At 41.0% G+C, this 17,829-nt stretch overlaps 2 protein-coding genes across 6 annotated transcripts in view; one reads left to right on the forward strand and one right to left on the reverse strand.

Annotated features, from left to right (window-relative positions):
- The window catches only part of LOC102493408 (heterogeneous nuclear ribonucleoprotein K), a 14,139-nt gene extending 13,774 nt beyond the window's left edge, over window positions 1-365 (reverse strand). For 2 of the 5 annotated variants that reach the window (XM_027768489.1, XM_014584364.2), the window contains exon 1: window positions 236-355. The gene's annotated coding sequence lies outside the window, so the exon portion shown is untranslated. Of the gene's footprint in view, window positions 1-235 lie in introns of all 5 variants that reach the window. The other 3 variants (XM_027768490.1, XM_027768485.1, XM_006168986.3) reach the window with 3 other exon arrangements.
- A 98-nt stretch (window positions 366-463) lies between these two features.
- RMI1 (RecQ mediated genome instability 1) overlaps window positions 464-17,829 on the forward strand; it is a 21,983-nt gene continuing 4,617 nt past the window's right edge. Inside the window, exon 1 of the mRNA XM_006168982.3 lies at window positions 464-623. The gene's annotated coding sequence lies outside the window, so the exon portion shown is untranslated. The remainder of the gene's footprint in view (window positions 624-17,829) is intronic.

Here is a 17,829-nt window from a genome sequence, read left to right on the forward strand (position 1 = left end):
GATGGGTTGCCCGGGCTTCGGCGGTGGTGCGAGGGTGAGGCGATTGGCCCAGGGCCGCGTCGATCAAAGCGACGAAGGAGGCGTCAGCCCCGCCTCGCGCCGGCGCCTCCCTTCAAGCTGTAGGGCCACTAAGGGCCTGAGAAAACCCAGGCTTGGGAAAAGTCAACGCAGCCTTTCACCGAGGCCAAACCCCTGCCCGAGTCTGTAATATTGAAGCCCCGATGTCTTCAATTACCTATAGGCTGCAAACAAGTGGGACACGGGCTAGACGACGAGGTCGGTGCAGCAGAGAAACACAGGATAATGGCGTCTGCAGTGCTGTCGCCTGGAGCGCCCTCCTCCTCTCCCGTTCGCGCACTCACTAGCTGGAGGGGGGGGGAGAGGGAGGGTGGAAAGCAGAACTTCTCGCGAGATTTAAAGACCGCCTCGTTCACGCGCACAGAGAGTGGGTGGTGAAGGGGCGGTTTCGAGGCCCGCGGGAATCTTATGGGGTTGGAGGAGGGGCGCGAGCGCGCGGGAAATCGGGCGGGAAACGGCTAAAAAGGATTAGGTGCGCGCGGTGTCGATTCCTGAACGCTCGGTCGCGCGGCCCAGGTACCGCTGGTGCACGAGGGGAATCCCAGGTCGGTGCTCGGCCCAGGCTTACGTCCCGGTTCCCTTCGCCCACGCTCGCGGCTCCCTGCACCCCGAGTCCTGGTCCCCGGCTGCCGGGCTGCGGAACGAGTTCCGCGGCGTCAGGTCTGCCCGCCGCTGCCAGCGCCCGCACCACCGAGTCCGGCCCCCGCCTGGGAAGCCGCTGCTGTAACGGTCCGCGGCGCGCGTGGCGGGGCCCGGGGTGCAGCGGCTGTTCGCGGCCTCGGGTTCGTTCCGGGCGGGATCCGGAAAATGCAGGGCAGCCTTGTAACTCCAGCAGCCAAATCCCCTTTGTTTTCGGGCCTGGGCCCGGACGCTCCGGAAAGCCCAGGCGTTTTCACAGGCCTTCGTTCTAACGAGATCCCCACCCCCCACCCCATTTTTCCTTTAGTTAATGAGTCTTGCGATACGAGTATTTTGTAGTGTGGTCGTGGTGGTTTAATTCTGAGAAAAAAATTCAGAAAGCTAATACTGTATTCATCTGAAAAGGAACGCCAGTCGCAAAATACGTTGTAGACCTAAGCATTGCGTTCAGTCGTCTCTAAAGCGCCTACCTGGTGTCAGGGGACCCGGCAGTGATGAAAACAGACGAAAACCCTCGCTCCCAGCTATACTCCCGGTGGAGCGCACTAACGCCCGTTTTGTGCGCCGTTATTTATTTCCAAGGCCCCTGTGCCAAGCGTTGATGGCTTCTTTGGTTGAAGCACAAGGTCACTCTGAATTGGTGACAGGCCTGGGAAGTCGCCAGTGTAGGTAGTCCCCACTTTCTCCGTCCGTCCTGACTCTTCAACCTTCCAGCCCACACGCAGCCCCAAACTCGTGTTGAAGCACAAAGACGTTATCATCGACACATAAAGCTGGATCCACGAGTAGCAGGATACGTACATCTAGTTATTAGTAGTGATGAATTTGTGCTGATTCATTCCTGTTGTAACTTAGTTACCTTCCTGAATAATTAGCAGTGTACCTAATGCCAGCGTCTTTTCTAATAGCTGTGATTACATACATGCGTTATCTTTTACTTGCCTGGTTTGGAAGACTTGCTAGGGAGGACAGGGGACTTTATGAAGCGCCACGTGTGTCTTGGGAGGACGGTTAACTGTTAGAGCATAGTGTCTGGGGTTATGGAGCTTATAAAATTAAGTGGTGATACAATTTTTCGAATGGCCCAAACCCTGAAGTGCGACTAATTGGGGTGGTAAAACTTAACTCACGTTTTGGTTCTAAGATACAAAGCTCAGGTTTTTATTAAATGTTTAACCAAGAGTTGATGAGTGTATGTAGGGGCTAGGCAGAATTAATGATTATATGGAGCCGGGGCTACTCTGATTGTAGAGATTTGATCTGCTCGTCAGTCTTTATTTATTTTTTGGGGGGGAGAGGTTTTTTTGCTATAGGGCACGTTCAGTCGCCAGACAGGCAGAGAGAGAGACGGAAAGCGAGAAATCACCCCCCGGGAGGATTGGCCACGCTGCAATCTCTTCTCCTCCATTCTCCTCTCGGGATCTTGGGCACGCAGGCACAGGCACCCAGTGTGAGTTTAAGCCACCGGGTCCAGGACTCGAACCATGGTCGACTATGTGGGAGTCCAGCGACATAGCCATTACGCTAGCTGTTGGTCTTAATCGAACCTGTCATTGAAAACCTGGGACAGGGCTTACAGGTGGGTGGTGGTTGGGGCTCTGGACTCCCACATGGTCTACTGCAATTAGAGTGGCTTGCTTTCTCACTTTCCCTTTCTCTGGTCAAATTAAAAGATAGTAATAAATAAAATTAAATAAATCTTAAAAAAACTGGGACATTTCACTAATATGCACATACACTATAATGTGCTTTCTTTCAAGTTAATATTTTTGTTGCAGTCCTTTTCTGCTGTTGATAAGCAGTGATGGGTGGGAATTCACAGTGTGGCCCTGATGAAAGTGGTTGTTCACCTTTTGTAATGACTGTTGTTGGATAGTTGTTCTTCTCGCATTTGTTTTCTTCCTTACTTTTTAGTTTTTAGGTTTGTTCTTTATGTGTCTTTGTTCCTCATCCTTTCATTCTCTATTTAAAATCAAGAGTTTTAAATAGACATTATACCTGTGCTCATTCAAGGAATTGACAACTTCATTGATACATTTCAGGGGCTCCTCTCTAGTGTTAGTTGGTAGTGTTGTTTTAGTGTAGTGTTCTGAACTCTCGATGAATTTAAAGCTGGTATTTAGTTGTAAGATTTACTTTAAATAGACTAATATTGATATTATATTACGTGAGATCGTAATAACCCTCTAGTTGGTTTATTATTTCATTTTTAAATTAAGTTTTATTTATTACTGTTTTTTAATCTGACCAGAGAGAGACAGAGAGAGAGAGGGAAAGTGAGAGAGCAAGCCACCAGGTCCAGAACTGGAACCTGAGTTGTCCATGTGGGAATACAACACCCTAGCCACCGTGCCACCTGCCGCCTGCCCGCCCCCACTCCCCCATTATTATTTCAAATGTTTATAACTGCCATTTACTCATTTACTGAGTTCCCCACTACATGCCAGACCTTGTGCTGGTCATTTAACGCTTATTACAGTCTTTGAAGTAACTTGTAGTTATCTTTATTTTATGGATGAGAAAATTAAGACTAAGAGAAGCCAAGGAACCATGTCAAAGTTGACAAGGCAGAATTGGGGTTCTCTTAAACTCATTCCTCCTTTTTTGTTTGTTTTAGGGTTACTTATTTAATTTTATTTAACCCTGGTCAGCCATGTGGTAGTCCAGCACCGTAACCATTACTCATCTGCTGGCCCCAAATCTGTTTTTTCTTTAGATTAGATTATGGAAAATTTACAAATAACTTCTCTGATTACTTTTTTTTTTTTTTTTAATGAGAGACTTTTGATATAGGGCCTGTCCTCTTGGCAGAGAGACAGAAAGTAAGAAATCATCCTCCAGGGAGGATGGCCACACTATTTCCTTCTCCATGCTCCTTGGGATTTTGAGCATGTGCACACGTGCCCAGCATGTTTTAAGCCACTGGGTCTGGGACTCAAACCACAGTCTACATGGGAGTCCAGCTGCGTAACTATTATGCCCGCCATCTGCTAGTCTCCTTTCTTTCTCTTTCTCTCTTTTTTTTTTTTTCCTGAGAGATTTTTTGCAGCATGGTGCCTGTGCTTGCCTGAGATAGAGACAAGGATAGTGACAGGAAAAGTGAAAAATCATCCCCCAGTTGGAGATAACCATGCCACAGTCCCTTCTCTTCCAGTTTCCTTTTGGAATCTTGGTCACGCACACCTGGCGTGAGGTTTAAACCAGTGATTCTGAGTCCGGGGCTTGAATTGTGATCGGCCATGAGGAAGTCCAGTGATGAAACCACTATGCTATCTGCTAGCTCCATCTCTTTGTTTTCAGTCATATGTAATTTTTTCTCTCTAATTTTCAAAATACTTTCTTAAACTTCTGGGGTTACCCTGAAGTCATCTTCAACAAATAAAAATACATACTTACCTTTATTTTTTCGATGAAGATAATGGAAACATGGAGTGGATTTAAATATTTGTTAGTGCTTTTAAGTCTCAGCTATTGATTGAATTCTGCATACAGTATTCCAAAGAAAGGTACTACAGCCTCTTTTTTCTATTAAAAAAAAAAGCCCTAGAATATGTGAGACTGACAAAATTAATCTACAAATCAAATATACTAAACCTTAGGGGTATTAAGTAATAGAGTGTTCCTGTTCTATTCTGTTTAGTTCCTGGCAGTGAAGATCTAGAATGTAGATTAGTTTGGTCAATCAAGTTCATCATGCATGTGTTAATCAATGTTAAAAAACTCATTTTTTTCCTGATTATAAAATTAATGGGATTAAGCTGTATGTAATTTTATATCTGTCATTTTCTTTAATAAGATATGAGCATATTTTCATGTCATTAAATAATTCTTAAAAATCTTTCATTGCAGACTCCCTAGGCTTCCATTTCATGGATGCAACGTAGTATAGTTATTTCTTTCCTGTTGTTAAACAATTTAGATTGTTTTTTCCTCCCTACAATATAAAAACATAGTGACGATAAACACTCTGGTACATAAATTTTTGTCCTTGTTTCTTTTGCTTCTGTAACTTTAATTCTGGAAAGTAAGAGTGGATCAGATGGTATGAACATGTCTTAAATACAATTTTAAAAAACATCTTTTCCAAATTTATTTTTCCTTTCTTGGGCACTGGAGTTCTCGAGGAAGAGAGGCTGCTCTTTGTGTATTAGCAAATGAGAAATCGTGCCGCCCCTGCTAACCTTCTCCTCTGAGCTGCTTCTACCTGCCGTGACTATGGTTACCCACTTTCTAAAGAAAGAGAGGGACTGAAACCTTAGGAATAGAGGCCAGTAATATGATTTGTCAATTATTAAGGGTTTCAGTTATTGAAACCCAGTTTTATTGTTATAATATAGATCCTACATAATACTTTTTCAGTTTAATTTACATTTTAATATTTTTAACCTATAAGAAAATCCTATTACATACTACGGTTTATATTAATTATATAATCCTATATTTTGACTACAATTGTTATGCCATGCAGCTATAGAGACTATATTTGTGTCCCAAATCAATCATACAGTTTACTTTGATACTAAATGAAGAATTCTAGGAACCAGCGGGTGACATAGGGGATTGCATATGGCTGACCATAGTTTGAGTCCCAGACTCTGTGGCTTGAAGCTCATGCCAGGCCTGTATGAGTGCATGCCCCAAATCCCAAAGGGAGAATGAAGGAGAACCGATTGAGATGTGGCCATCTGCCCCCCGACCCCACCAGACATGGGAGCGGGGGTGTGGGGATGATTTCTCACTTTCTGTCTCTCTAGTAAGTGCACATACCCTATAACAGAAATCTCTTTTTTTAAAGAAAAAATGGATTCTATGCAACGTGCGTTTAACAGTTTTTTTCAAAGTTCTTGACTTGCTGGTAAAATATTTGAAAATATGTGTGATTGCTTGTACAATATTAAGTAGTATCACATTTGCTTATGTTTTACAAATGCCATTGTTTTCTTTTTTTTGTTTGTTTTTACCATAAGACCAGTGCACTAGCCAGAGGGAGAAATGGAGAGAGGAACAGTGAGAAATCCCTTTTCAACTATCCCCTCTGGGATTTTGGCCACATATCCACAGTGCCCGGCCCATCCTCAAACTGCCAGCCCTGGACTCCAGCCGCGAAGCTGGATCCAGTGTCTTAACTTCTGTGACACTTGCTGTTCCCTCTTATGGGCTTTTAGTCATTGAAATTTTTTCCTTTGCCTGAAAAGTGATGTTATGTTAGCTCTAGAAATTAAGAAACAAATTTTAGAGGGTAGCAGGGAAGAGAATTATGAATTATGACTGGCAGACCTTTTCTTTTAAAGAATTATTTTTATTGAACTTTATTATTTATTTATTTTAATTTGACCAAAGAGGGATAGAATGAGAGAGGGAAAGTGAGAATGCAAGCTGCTGGGTCCAGGACTCAGACTATGGTTGGCCATGTGGTAGTCCAGTGCCTTCAGCCACCATGCTGCCTGCCCGTCCCAGGACTGCCACACATTAATGGGACATTTTGGTTGTGGATCATTGAGTAATTTGCAGAATTTCTCCTGTCAACTGAAAGAGTTTTGTCACTTGCCATGTTCAAACAGCACATATAAAACAGTGTAGGTTTGGGGCCGGTGGACATTGTGGTGGTGAGGTGCAAGACTCCCACATGATTGACCAGGGTTCGAGTCCTGGACCTGGAGGCTTGCTTTCACTTTCTCTTTCTCTCTCTGGTCAAATGACAAACTAATAACAATAACAAATAAAATAAATAAATCTTTTTTTTAAAAAAAACACAGGTTTGGAATACATACATAAAGCTGATACACAAGTCTTCAAATACCAATTTTGTATTATCTAAAACAATTGAAAAATTATGTTATGAAGCAGTTTAGAAGAATTATAGTAAGGAAAAGCGGTACTTATCGATTACTCTGTTGTTTAGAACCTGTCTACAAAAATAAATTTGGGGGCCAGCAGTTAGCATAATGGCTATGTCGCTGAACTCCCATGTATGTAGTCAACTGCAGTTCGAGTCCCGGACCAGTGGCTTAAACTCAAGCCGGGCGTGTGTGCATGCATGCCCAAGATCCCGAGAGGAGAACGGAGGAGAAGGGATTGCGGCGTGGACCCCCAGGGGAGTGATTTCTCGCTTTCTGTCTCTCTGTCTCTGTCTTTCTGGTGAGCGCATGCACCCTATAGCAAAAAATAAATAAATAAATTTATAAATGAAATAATTTAGAATGTGCTAGGTAAGCTTGTTGTTTACATGAGATCTGAGAGAAGTCTGTTCAGTTAATAGCAGTATGCTTTTCTTATAGATTGGCCATTTATGTGTGGATTTTGTAAGTAGGGTTTATAGGCATATCAGGGATTGGTCAACAGATATAGAAAAAGATGTAGGTAGGATTGAAGATGAGCAAAATTTATGTTTTGATTCTGGGTCTACTACTTGGTGTGATCTTTATGCCTTTGTGCCTCTGTTCTTAGTCTATCAGATAGGTTCTAATGTTTACCCTTTCTATCACAAATTATTATGTTGAGACTTATGTAATATTGCAGGTATAATTTTTTCTTCTCAAGTTTTGCTGTAGGGCATGTGTGCTTCCTGGAGAGAGAGAGAGAGGGGGAAAATGAGAAGTTGCCCCTTGGGGGGTTGGCCACCCCATAGTCCTATTTTCTCCATTCTCCTCTCAGGATTTTGGGCATGTATGCACACATACCTGGCATGATTTTCACTGGGTCTGGGACTTGAACCATGGTTAACCATGTGGGAATCCACCACCCTAACCACCATACATACCACTTGCTGACCACACCAGATACAAAATGATTTTGTAAAACTTTAATTTTTTTTAAAGAGATTTTTGCTATAGGGTGCATGTGCTTGCCAGAGAGACAGAGAGACAGAAAGCGAGAAATTACCCTCTGGGGGCATGGCCATGCTGCAATCCCTTTTCCTCTCAGGATTTTAGATATGCACACACATATGCGTGGCATGAGTTTTAAATCACCAGGTCCCAGACTCAAATCATGGTTGACTATGTGGGAGTCCAGAGATGTAACCATCATGCCATCTGCTGGTCCCCAAACTTTTTTTTTTTTTTTAGAGATTTTTTCTTTTTTAAAGAATTGCTTGATTTTATTATTTTTATTTTTTTGTTTTTTAAATCACTTAATTTAATTTCATTCATTATTATTATTTTTTCATTTGACCAGAGAGTGACAGAGAAAGAGAGAGAGAAGGAAGGTGAGAAAGTAAGCCACCAGGTCTGGGACTTGAACCGTGGTCGGCCATGTGGGAGTCCAATGCCTCAACTACCACGCCACCTGCCGTGGCCCCTTATTATTATTTAAAAACAATGTTTTTAAAGAATTATTGAATTTAATTTATTTATTTTTAATTTGATCAGAGAGGGACAGACTGAGAGAGGAAAGAGGAAAGTGAAAAATTAAGCCGCCAGGTCCGGGACTTGAACTGCAGTGGGCCATGGGGGAGTCTAGTATCCTTAACCACCATGCCACGTGCCAGCCCCTATTATTATTATTTTTAAATTTGACCACAGAGAGAGAGAGGGAACGTGAGAAAGCAAGCCTCCATGCCTGGGACACAAACCATGGTTGGCCATGTGGGAGTCCAGTGGCTTCACCACCACACCACCTTCTGAGAAATCAGGAGGCCTCCCCCAGGGAGAGAGATGGCCATGCCACAATCCCTTCTCCATTCTTCTCCCAGGATTTTGGGCATGCATGCACATGCACCCAGCATGAGTTTAAACTGCTGGGTCTGAGATTCGGACTGTGACTGACCACATGGGAGTCCAGCGATGTAACTATTACACCATCTGCTGGTCCCTATTTTATAAAACTTTAAAAGTTTTAGAAATAGGACGTTTTATTTTCAACAAACTCTTATGTTCAATTCTCCTTTTATACGTCTGTACCTGCTGAGATATAGGGTTAGTATTTCTGTTTCCATCCAGTCTTGATCTTTTCAGTTCACAACTGTTCAGTCTTCTTTATTGGCTCTTTCTTTCTCCTATAAGTCTCAACAGTATTATGTCTTGGTATTTAACAGGTTCAGGCAGAAGACAGCATGTGCTTCCTATAGTTGAATGTAGTAACTTAGGGAGCATGTACTGTATTGAGTGATCATAACATAAAACATTCTGTAAGCAGCTTACTGTAATTGTACATTTATGCTTGATAATTCACTTAACAATTTATAACTCAACTGAAAGTAGACTTTGTCCTGATTTTATTTTACCTAATGACTGTCATCACATTACCACAACACCTCTGAAAATTATAGTAGGTGTATTTGCCAACATTTCCTTTTTTTATTTTTTTTTCAATTTTATTGGAGAAAATAGGTACCTTATTAAATCAGTGCAACTAAGAACTCTTAAGTCTGGCTTACTTTATTATTATTTAAAATTTGCTATAGGGTGCGTGGGTTTGCTGAAGAGAGACAGAGAAAGTAAGAAAGCATCCTCAGGGGACCAGCAGTTGACATAATGGCTATGTTGCTGAACTCCATGTAGTCAACCACGGTTAGACCTGGTGATTTAAATTCACACTGGGCGCGTGTGCATGCTTGCCCAAGATCCTGAGAGAATGGAGGAGAAGGGATTGCTGTGTGGCCATGCCCCCTGGGGGTGGTGATATCTCGCTCTCTGTCTCTCTGTCTCTCTTTCTGGCGAGTGCATGCACCCTATAGCAAAAAAAAAAAAAAGAACAGAAAGTACCCTCAGGGTGGGAGGGTGTGTTGGCCATGTAGCAATCACTTCTCTTCCATTCTCCTCTTGGGATTTTGAAGGATTCCCACATATATATGTCTGGTGTGTTTCTCAAGCGACTGGATCCAGAACTCAGCTGCACAGTTGGTGATGTAGGATTCAGCCGCCTTACCTACCAGGTCACTGGCTGGCCCTGGCTTAATTTTTGAGAGAGAAAAAAATTTAAAAGGATGGCAGATGCAATAAATGAACACTTTGGGGGACCAGCAGTTGGCATAATGGCTATGTCGCTAGACTCCCATGTAGTCGACTACGGTTTGAGTCCCTCACCCAGTGGCTTAAATTCACACTGGGCGCGTGTGTGCGTGCGTGCCCAAGATCCCGAGAAGAAAATGGAGGAAAAGGGATTGCCCTGTGGTCATCTCCCCAGGGAGTGATTTCTCGCTTTCTGTCTCTTTGTCTCCCTCTTTCTGGTGAGCATGTGTGCCCTATAGCAAAAACCTTCCCTTCTCCCCCACAAGAAATAATAAATAAATAAGTGAGCACTTTGGAATGATAGGTTGTATTAGTACTGCATAGATCTCAGTATTGAGGATAAGATGTTACTAAGCAATGGCCTCATACAATTGTTTTTGGAAGTTTTAACATTTTAATTTCATGCTTTGGTAGTATTTTGTTTTAGGTCTATCTTTTATGAAACATAGCTGGATTTGTTTCATCCAACTTGAGAGTATCTTTTAACAGGTGAGGTGAGCTTATTAGTCTACATTCAATATGATCACTTAGATATTAGCCTTATTTCTATCTTATTTATTTCTATTTGTAGCACTCCTTTTTTCTCTCTCTTGGATTGTTTTCTTTAGCAAGTTTGAAAGTTATTATATTTTTGTTCTTTTGATGTTTACCATTACTTTTTTTTTATGTGTGTATAATTTAAATATGATACAATACATATTCTTTGATGTATAGTTCTATGAGTTTTTATAAACACGCATAGTCATGTAACTACCACCACCACCAATCACTACTACTACAGTTAGGATATGGAAGAGGTCCATCACTCCAAAAATTTCCTCTTGCTCCTTATAGTCAGCCCGTCTCTACCTCCTCAACCTTTAGCAACCACTGAACTATTTTCTGTTTCTGTAGTGTGGCCGATTTTATAATGTCATATGAATGGATTAAGCAGTTTTTGTCTGGGTTCTTTCTCTTAGCATATTTATAGCATTTGGCATTCATCCATGTTACTGAATGTATTGTTTTTTTTTTTTTTTTTTTGGTATAGGGTGTATGCTCTCGCCAGAGAGAGAATGAGGGAAAGTGATAAATTGTCCCCTAGAGGGTTGGCCACACTGCAGTCCTTCCTCCACTCTCCTCTCGGGATTTTGGATGCACATGCACACGTACCTGACATGTTTTTCACACTGCTGGGTCCACGGTTTGAACTGCACAGTCAGCCATTTGTGATCCAGAGCTTTAACCACCATGCTAGGTGACTCCCACTTATGATTTTTAATGAGTATAGAAAGTATTTACTCTTGGGACCAGCAGTTAGCGTAATGGCTATGTCACTGGACTCCCATGTAGTTGACTGTGGTTAGAGTCCCGGACCCAGTGGCTTAAAAACTCACGCCAGGCGCGTGTGCGTAAGTGCCCAAGATCCCAAGAGGAGAATGGAGAAGGGGTTGCAGCATGGCCATCCCCCTGGGGGGTGATTTCTTGCTTTCTGTCTCTCTGTCTCTCTCTGTCTGTCTGGCGAGTGCACGTGCCCTATAGCAAAAACCTCTCCAAAAAAAAAAAAGTATTTACTCTTGATTTGATTTGATCGCTAGCTTATATTGTAAGTGTATATTTTAACTTACTAAGAAAATGCTGAATTGTTTTCAAGAAATTGCTAAACTATTTTCAAAAGTTGATGGACCATTTTGCTTTTCCACTGGAAAATTTAGAATAGCTAAAATAAGTTTTAGCTATTCTAATAGGTATAGAGTAATATTACATTGTGGTTTTAATTTTGCATTTCCCCAATGTCTAATAATATTGAGCATCTTTTCATACGTTTATTTTTGATCTGCATATTTTATTTGGTGAAATATATTCAAATCTTCATTCTAAAATTTTTAAAATAATTATTTATTTAATTGTATTTATTTATTCATTCATTTTTTTTTTTTAATTAGACCAGAGAGAGACAGAGAGGGAGAAAGCCACTAGGTCCAGAACTTGAACTGTGGTTGGCCATGTGAGAATGTCCAGCACCTTAACCACCTGCTGGCCCCGCTAAAATTTGTTTTCGTACTGAATTTTAGAAATTCTTTTTATATGTAGGATATGGTCTTTGACAGTTATGTGTTTCTCTCATTCTGTGGATTTTGTGTGTATATGTGTGTGTATGTGCTACTCGTCTTTTTATTTTCCTTTTTATTGTTTTTAAACAGTAACTTTCACAGAACAGAAATCTGAAATTTTAATGAAGTCCGGTTAATTTCTTTCTTTTATGAATCATGCCTTTGGTGTTGTTTTCCTAAGATAGTATCTAGGAAACTAAGGTCATAAAGACTTTTCTCCAAACATTACTTATACAAACTTTATAGTTTTAGTTTCTGCATTTAGTTCTCTGATCCACTTGAGTTAATTTTTATTCTTATATTGAGGTATTGGTTAAGGTTTATGTATTTTGCATATGAATGTCCAATTATTTCAGCACCATGCACTCAAATGACTATCCTGTTTCCATTAAACTGCCTCTGAAATATTGTGGAAAATCAGTTGGCCATATATGTGTATGTCTGTTTCTACATTGTCTTACCGTTCTGTTTTCCTGTGTGTTAATCCTTTTGTCAGTGTCTTACTGTGTTGATTATAGTAGCTTCATAATAAGTCTTGAAGTCAGATAACAGGTATTCCAATTTTTTTTCCCAAATTGTCTTGTCAATTATAGTTCCTTTACCTTTCCATGTAAATTTTAGGAACAGCTTGTCATTTTTATTAAAAAAGATTGCTGTGGTGGAGGCAGCAGATAGTGTGGTAGTGGGTCATGGAACTCCCCTGTGGCCGACTATGGTTTGAGTCCTATACTTGGCAACTTGCTTTCTCACTTTCTCTCTCTCTCTCTCTCTGTCTCTCTTTGGTGAGTACATGTGTCCTACTGGTGATTAAAAAAAAATAATAAATAAAATTTAATAAACAATTCCTTAGAAATGATTGTTAGGATTTTGAATGGAATTATTTTGAATCTAGATCCATTTGAGGATAACAAAAACTTAACAAGGTAGAGTGTTTTAGTTCATGAATATGGCTTATCTCTCCACTTGTTAGGTTGTCTTTGATTTCTTTAATCAATAATTTGTAGTTTTCAGCATGCAAATAATTTTGTATTTTTTCTATAAAATTCCAAACTCAGTGATATCTCTATTATTGTCCTTGGCCAATCAAAAATATTTTTAGTTCATTCCGAATTCCATCTTCATTTTTCACATTTTTGTTATCTCAAATTTTTATTTATTTATTTATTCCATGGTGAGAGAGAGCAAGTGAGTAGGCACCCTCAGTAGGGTCTTGATACCATTACATACCCTCAGCCTCAGTCAGCCCCAGATCATGGGCATGCATGTGTGTAGTGCACTTAGGGTGGTCTCTGGACATGAAAGTGGAACCTTCTCCTGTAGGTCAGCGTCACAGAGCATCACATTTTATTGTAGCAGCACTATCTGGCTCCTGTCTTGAATTTTAGATCCAGCTTGTTGTGTCTTACGATAAATTGTAGGGGCCAGGCAGTGGCTCAGTGGTAATTCACCTGAACCCACAAGAAAAGGATCTGGGCTCATGTTCTGGGATCTCCCTGAGTATGCTAGGTGCACTCTTGCTTATGATTCAGGCTGGCTGAGACGGGAAGATAGATTATGATCAGAGGACCCCACTTGACGTGCCTTTCTCTGTCTCAGGACACAAATTCAAGACCTGGCCATATGGCTTTATGGCTGGCCTATCCTCCCAATTTCTTAGCTTGTTTTTCCTCATTTTTTTTTTTTTCTTAATCTTTCTTTGTACTATGCCCTAGGTAATTTCTGATATCTAAGTTCTCTTCTTGATTTGTCTTTAGTCTGGTGTCTATCCCATCTACTGAGTTTTAAATATCAGAGACTATTTTCCATCAATTCATTCCATAAAGCCTCTTGTTTATTTTCCTTTTTTTTTTTTTAAGAATTATTTATTTAATTTAATTTATTCATTCATTTATTTTAATTTGGCCAGAGAGAGACACAGAAAAATGGAAAATGAGAAAGGAAGCCACCAGGCCCGGGACTCAAACCCTGCTTGGCCATATGGGAGTGTCCAGTGCCCTCACCACGCCACCTGCTGGCACTGCTTCTTGTTTATTTTCTATTCTTTGGAAGTAAGAATAGAAAAAGAAAGGTAAACTCAAAGAAGGAAAAGAAACATTTTCTTTTTTTTTTAAGAATTATTTTATTTAACTTTATTTATTATTATATCATTATTATTTTTCAGTTTGATCAGAGAGAGACAGAGAGAGAGAGAGAGAGGTAGTGAGAAAGCAAGCCACCAGGTCCGAGACTTGAACCGTGGTCGGCCATGTGTGGGCCTTTAACCACCACGCCACTTGCCAGCCCCAAGAAACATTTTCATTTAAAAAATTTAATCAGTCCTAGCTGTATGACACAAGTTGAAGTGTGTTGATACGCAATGGCTGAGGTCACAGTGGAGGACCAGGTTCCCAACCCAACCTAAGCAGACTGAACTTGTGGCATGCACTTGTAGACCTCCCTAACTGGGAAGCTGGGGCAGAAAGTGAGACTTCTAAAAATATCTTCTTGGGACTGGCAGGTGCTGTGGTGGTTATGGCCGACTGTGGTTTGACTCCCAGAGTTGGCTGCTTGCTTTCTCACTTTCCCTTTCTCTTTCTCTCTGCTAAAATTAAAAAGTAGTAATAGTAAGTAAAATTAAATAATAATCTTTAAAAAAAAACTGGTCTCTTTTTCTTTAAAAAACAAAACCAAACTACAATCACAAGCTTTTTATAGACTTTATAGACTTTTAAGAAATTTTATTTATGATAGTGCATGCATATGTATATGTATGTGTGAGAGACAGAGACAGGCACTCTTGACAAGGTTTTGTTACATCATGCTGTGCTTCCCCAGGATCTTGGGTAACTATTCATGTACCCAGTTTGTTCCAAATCGCAGGGATCCCGACTCATGATTGACCATGTGACTCTAGCACTATAGTTCAGCACATTACTACTTGCCCTACTGAAGCTGAGCCCTTGTCTCTCTTTTCCTCTCGTGTGCTCTTGCAAACATTTTTTTCTTGAATTTTTTAAAGATTAATTTTATTTCTCATTATTGATATTATTTTGACTAGGGAGAAAGGGAAAGTGAGACAGCAAGCCACAGGTCTGGGACTCAAACCTGCTGCCCTCTCCCCCCATTCATTTCTTTTTTTTCAGGTGTAAATTCTCCTATTGTGTCGGATGATGTGTTTCCCTAGTATATTATAGTTTTAGTTTGAGGGATTCATATTGGATAGGAGTTTTCCCCGTGTGTGTTTTCCCTTTTGTGTGGTTTTGGAGTTGGGTCAGCTGACCCTCTTGACTGGCATAGCTTTCTAGGTCAGCTATTTCGTTGGGAGTTTTACTTTTGTGAGTAGCCCAGTTTTGGACCATTTTGAGTGTATTATATATACATTTTACATAGATCCGATTTCCATTCTCAGGGTTTGTCTAATCCCTCCAAGTAGGTGTTGGGGGAACCTTTTTTTTCCTGGCCCAGCTCTAGCAAGGAGTCAGTTTCTGGTCTTTTGCCTCATGCATGGCATGCTAGATTCTTGGAGCTTTAGCCACACTGATTTTACTAAGTCCCCTTTTCTTGGAGGTCACATGGCTTTAGAGTGCCCACTCAGCACTTTAAGTTCCTCCTCTGTTCCTAACCCATAATGTTCTTACTCTTGTCACTAGAGTCTAACTATGTATTTGTCTAGTTTCTTTTATATCTTTCTCAATTTTTTTTGTGTTTATACAGTAAATAAGAGTATGCTTATTTTCTTCTATTTTATAACAAAAGTTAGCATACTATTGACATTATGTATACACTGTTCTATATTTTACTTTTTTTTTTTTTGGAGAGATTTTTGCTATAGGGTGCATGCACTCCCAGAAAGACAGAGAGAGAGAGACAGAAAGTGAGAAATCACCCCCCAGGGGGGATGGTCACGCCGCAGTCCCCTCTCCTCCATTCTCCTCTCATGATCTTGGGCACGCACGCACACGCGCCCAGTGTGAGTTTAAGTCGCCAGGTCTGGGGCTCGAACCACGGTCGGCTACATGGGAGTCCAGCGACATAGCCATTACGCTAACTGCTGGTCCTTATATTTTACTTTTTAAATTAATTGTAAGGTGAGAAGTGGATCTATTTCTTAAATCAGAGAGCTGGTTCAGAGAGTCTAGTGCTTCTATAGCCTCTTTTATGAACTATTTACAAAATATTAATGATAGCAAGTACTTGAATAGCATGTGCTAGAACAGAAATATAGAACAAAAGAGGAGGAATAGTTTAGAGACAATGATAAGAAATTTGTGTCACTGAGAAGTAAGAAAAGATGTTCAACTGGCAGCTCTAGGCTCGGCAGTAAACTTCAGGTTTAGTTTCCTTCCATTTCTTGGGCCCATGCTACCTTTTTCTTTATTTATGATAGAGCATGTGCACCTGAGTTCGAGAGGCAGGGGTGGGGTGCAGAGATAAGAACTCTCTACAGGGTCTGTTTATGCCCAGATCCCCTTCTTCTGGTCCTCCAAAATTGGATATTGGGCACTTGCATGCCTGCCCGATGTGTTTCAGGCTGACCAGACCAAGGACTTGAACCTTGATCACCATATGGGATCTGGTTTCTCTTCAGCATTCCATTACTGCTGTACTTTGGAGTCAACCCAGAGTCTGTGCTGCATTTCTTTCAGCTAGTTTTAGAAATATAGTGTAAAATACTTTTGTTGTCAACAGTAGTAGCTTAAGGTGAGCCATATTAGCAATTTCAGGGTTCAAGCTCCTAAAATCTCTGCTGGGTGCATTATTGTTTAAGAGCTTATAAAAAGTATCAGTGTACTAGTTTTAGAGCAGTCTTGGCTTTCTCTAATGTAGGAACTGCTCATTCACTGTCAAATAGTAAGAAGTACAGCTTTTTTATTATTTTTAAATTATGTTATATTTTTGTAAACATAATTTTCTAATAATTAATACTTTTTAGAAAGTAGAGTTTGACATTATTTATGATTATACCACCATTCCTGGAGACCAAATATTACAGGTGTAAGGGCACACTTTGACCGCAAGATGTTTTTTCATACTTCCCAAATAGTTTTTAAAATTATTTATTTATTAATTTATTTAAATTTGACCCGAGAGAGAGAGAGAGAGAGAGAGAGAGAGAAAGCAAGCCACCAGCTCCAGGACTCTAACCGTGATTAGCTATGTGGGAGTCTAGCGCCCTTAACTACCACGGTACCTGCCGCCCCTTCCCAAATAATTTTATATCTTAGCTATGAAGGTCAGTTACTAGAGCTGAACCAGGATATTTGTCCTCTGTCCAACCATTCTTTCTTTCCTTCCTGCTTTTTTTTTTTCCTGCCTAAGGGCATATATGCTCACCAGAGACAAAGGCAAAGGCAGCCCCCATGAGGAGTATTTGCCTCACAATCCTTTATCCTGCATTTCTGCCTCCTTTTGAGATTTTGGGTACACAAGCACACATGCCTGGTGTATTTCTGAAGCCACTGGGTCTAAGAAACAAACCAGGTAGTTAGTTGGCTATGTGGGACCAAGCTGCCTTAACCACCACACTAAAGGCTGGCCCCAAACTTGTTTTTTGTTTTGTTTTAAGAGATTTTTGCTATAGGGTATGTGTGCTTGCCAAAAAGACAGAAAGTGAGAAATGACCCCCTGGGGGATGGCCACACCACAATGCCTTCTCTTCCATTCTTCTCTTGGGATTTTGGGCACCCCTGCACACGCGACTGGCGTGAATTTTAGGCCACGGGTCTGGATGAACTGTGGTTGACTGTGAGTCCAACGATGTACCTGTTAAATGCCGTCTGCTAGTCCCCCAAACTTGTACTTAACCAGTAAAATTTTCACGTCCATTCCATGAGTATCATACACCTTTCTAGGCTTTTTTTCCTTGCAGACAGGAGTAGTAACAAGGTTCATATCGTGTGTTTGCATGTGATGCCCAGTCTTCATAAACTGTCCCGTTTCTTCAGGACAGAATCTCATCATGGTCACGCAGATGGGGAAATTTTGTATGGAGCAGATCACATCCTGGTGCATCTTTCATTTCATCTCCGAGTTCAGCTTTGGCTGAACCAGCATCTAGCCACTGTGCTTTCTTCACAGTGGCTAACCAC

The sequence above is a fragment of the Tupaia chinensis genome, unplaced genomic scaffold (assembly GCF_000334495.1).
Source record: "Tupaia chinensis unplaced genomic scaffold, TupChi_1.0 Scaffold146625_1, whole genome shotgun sequence".
Taxonomy (NCBI): domain Eukaryota; kingdom Metazoa; phylum Chordata; class Mammalia; order Scandentia; family Tupaiidae; genus Tupaia; species Tupaia belangeri.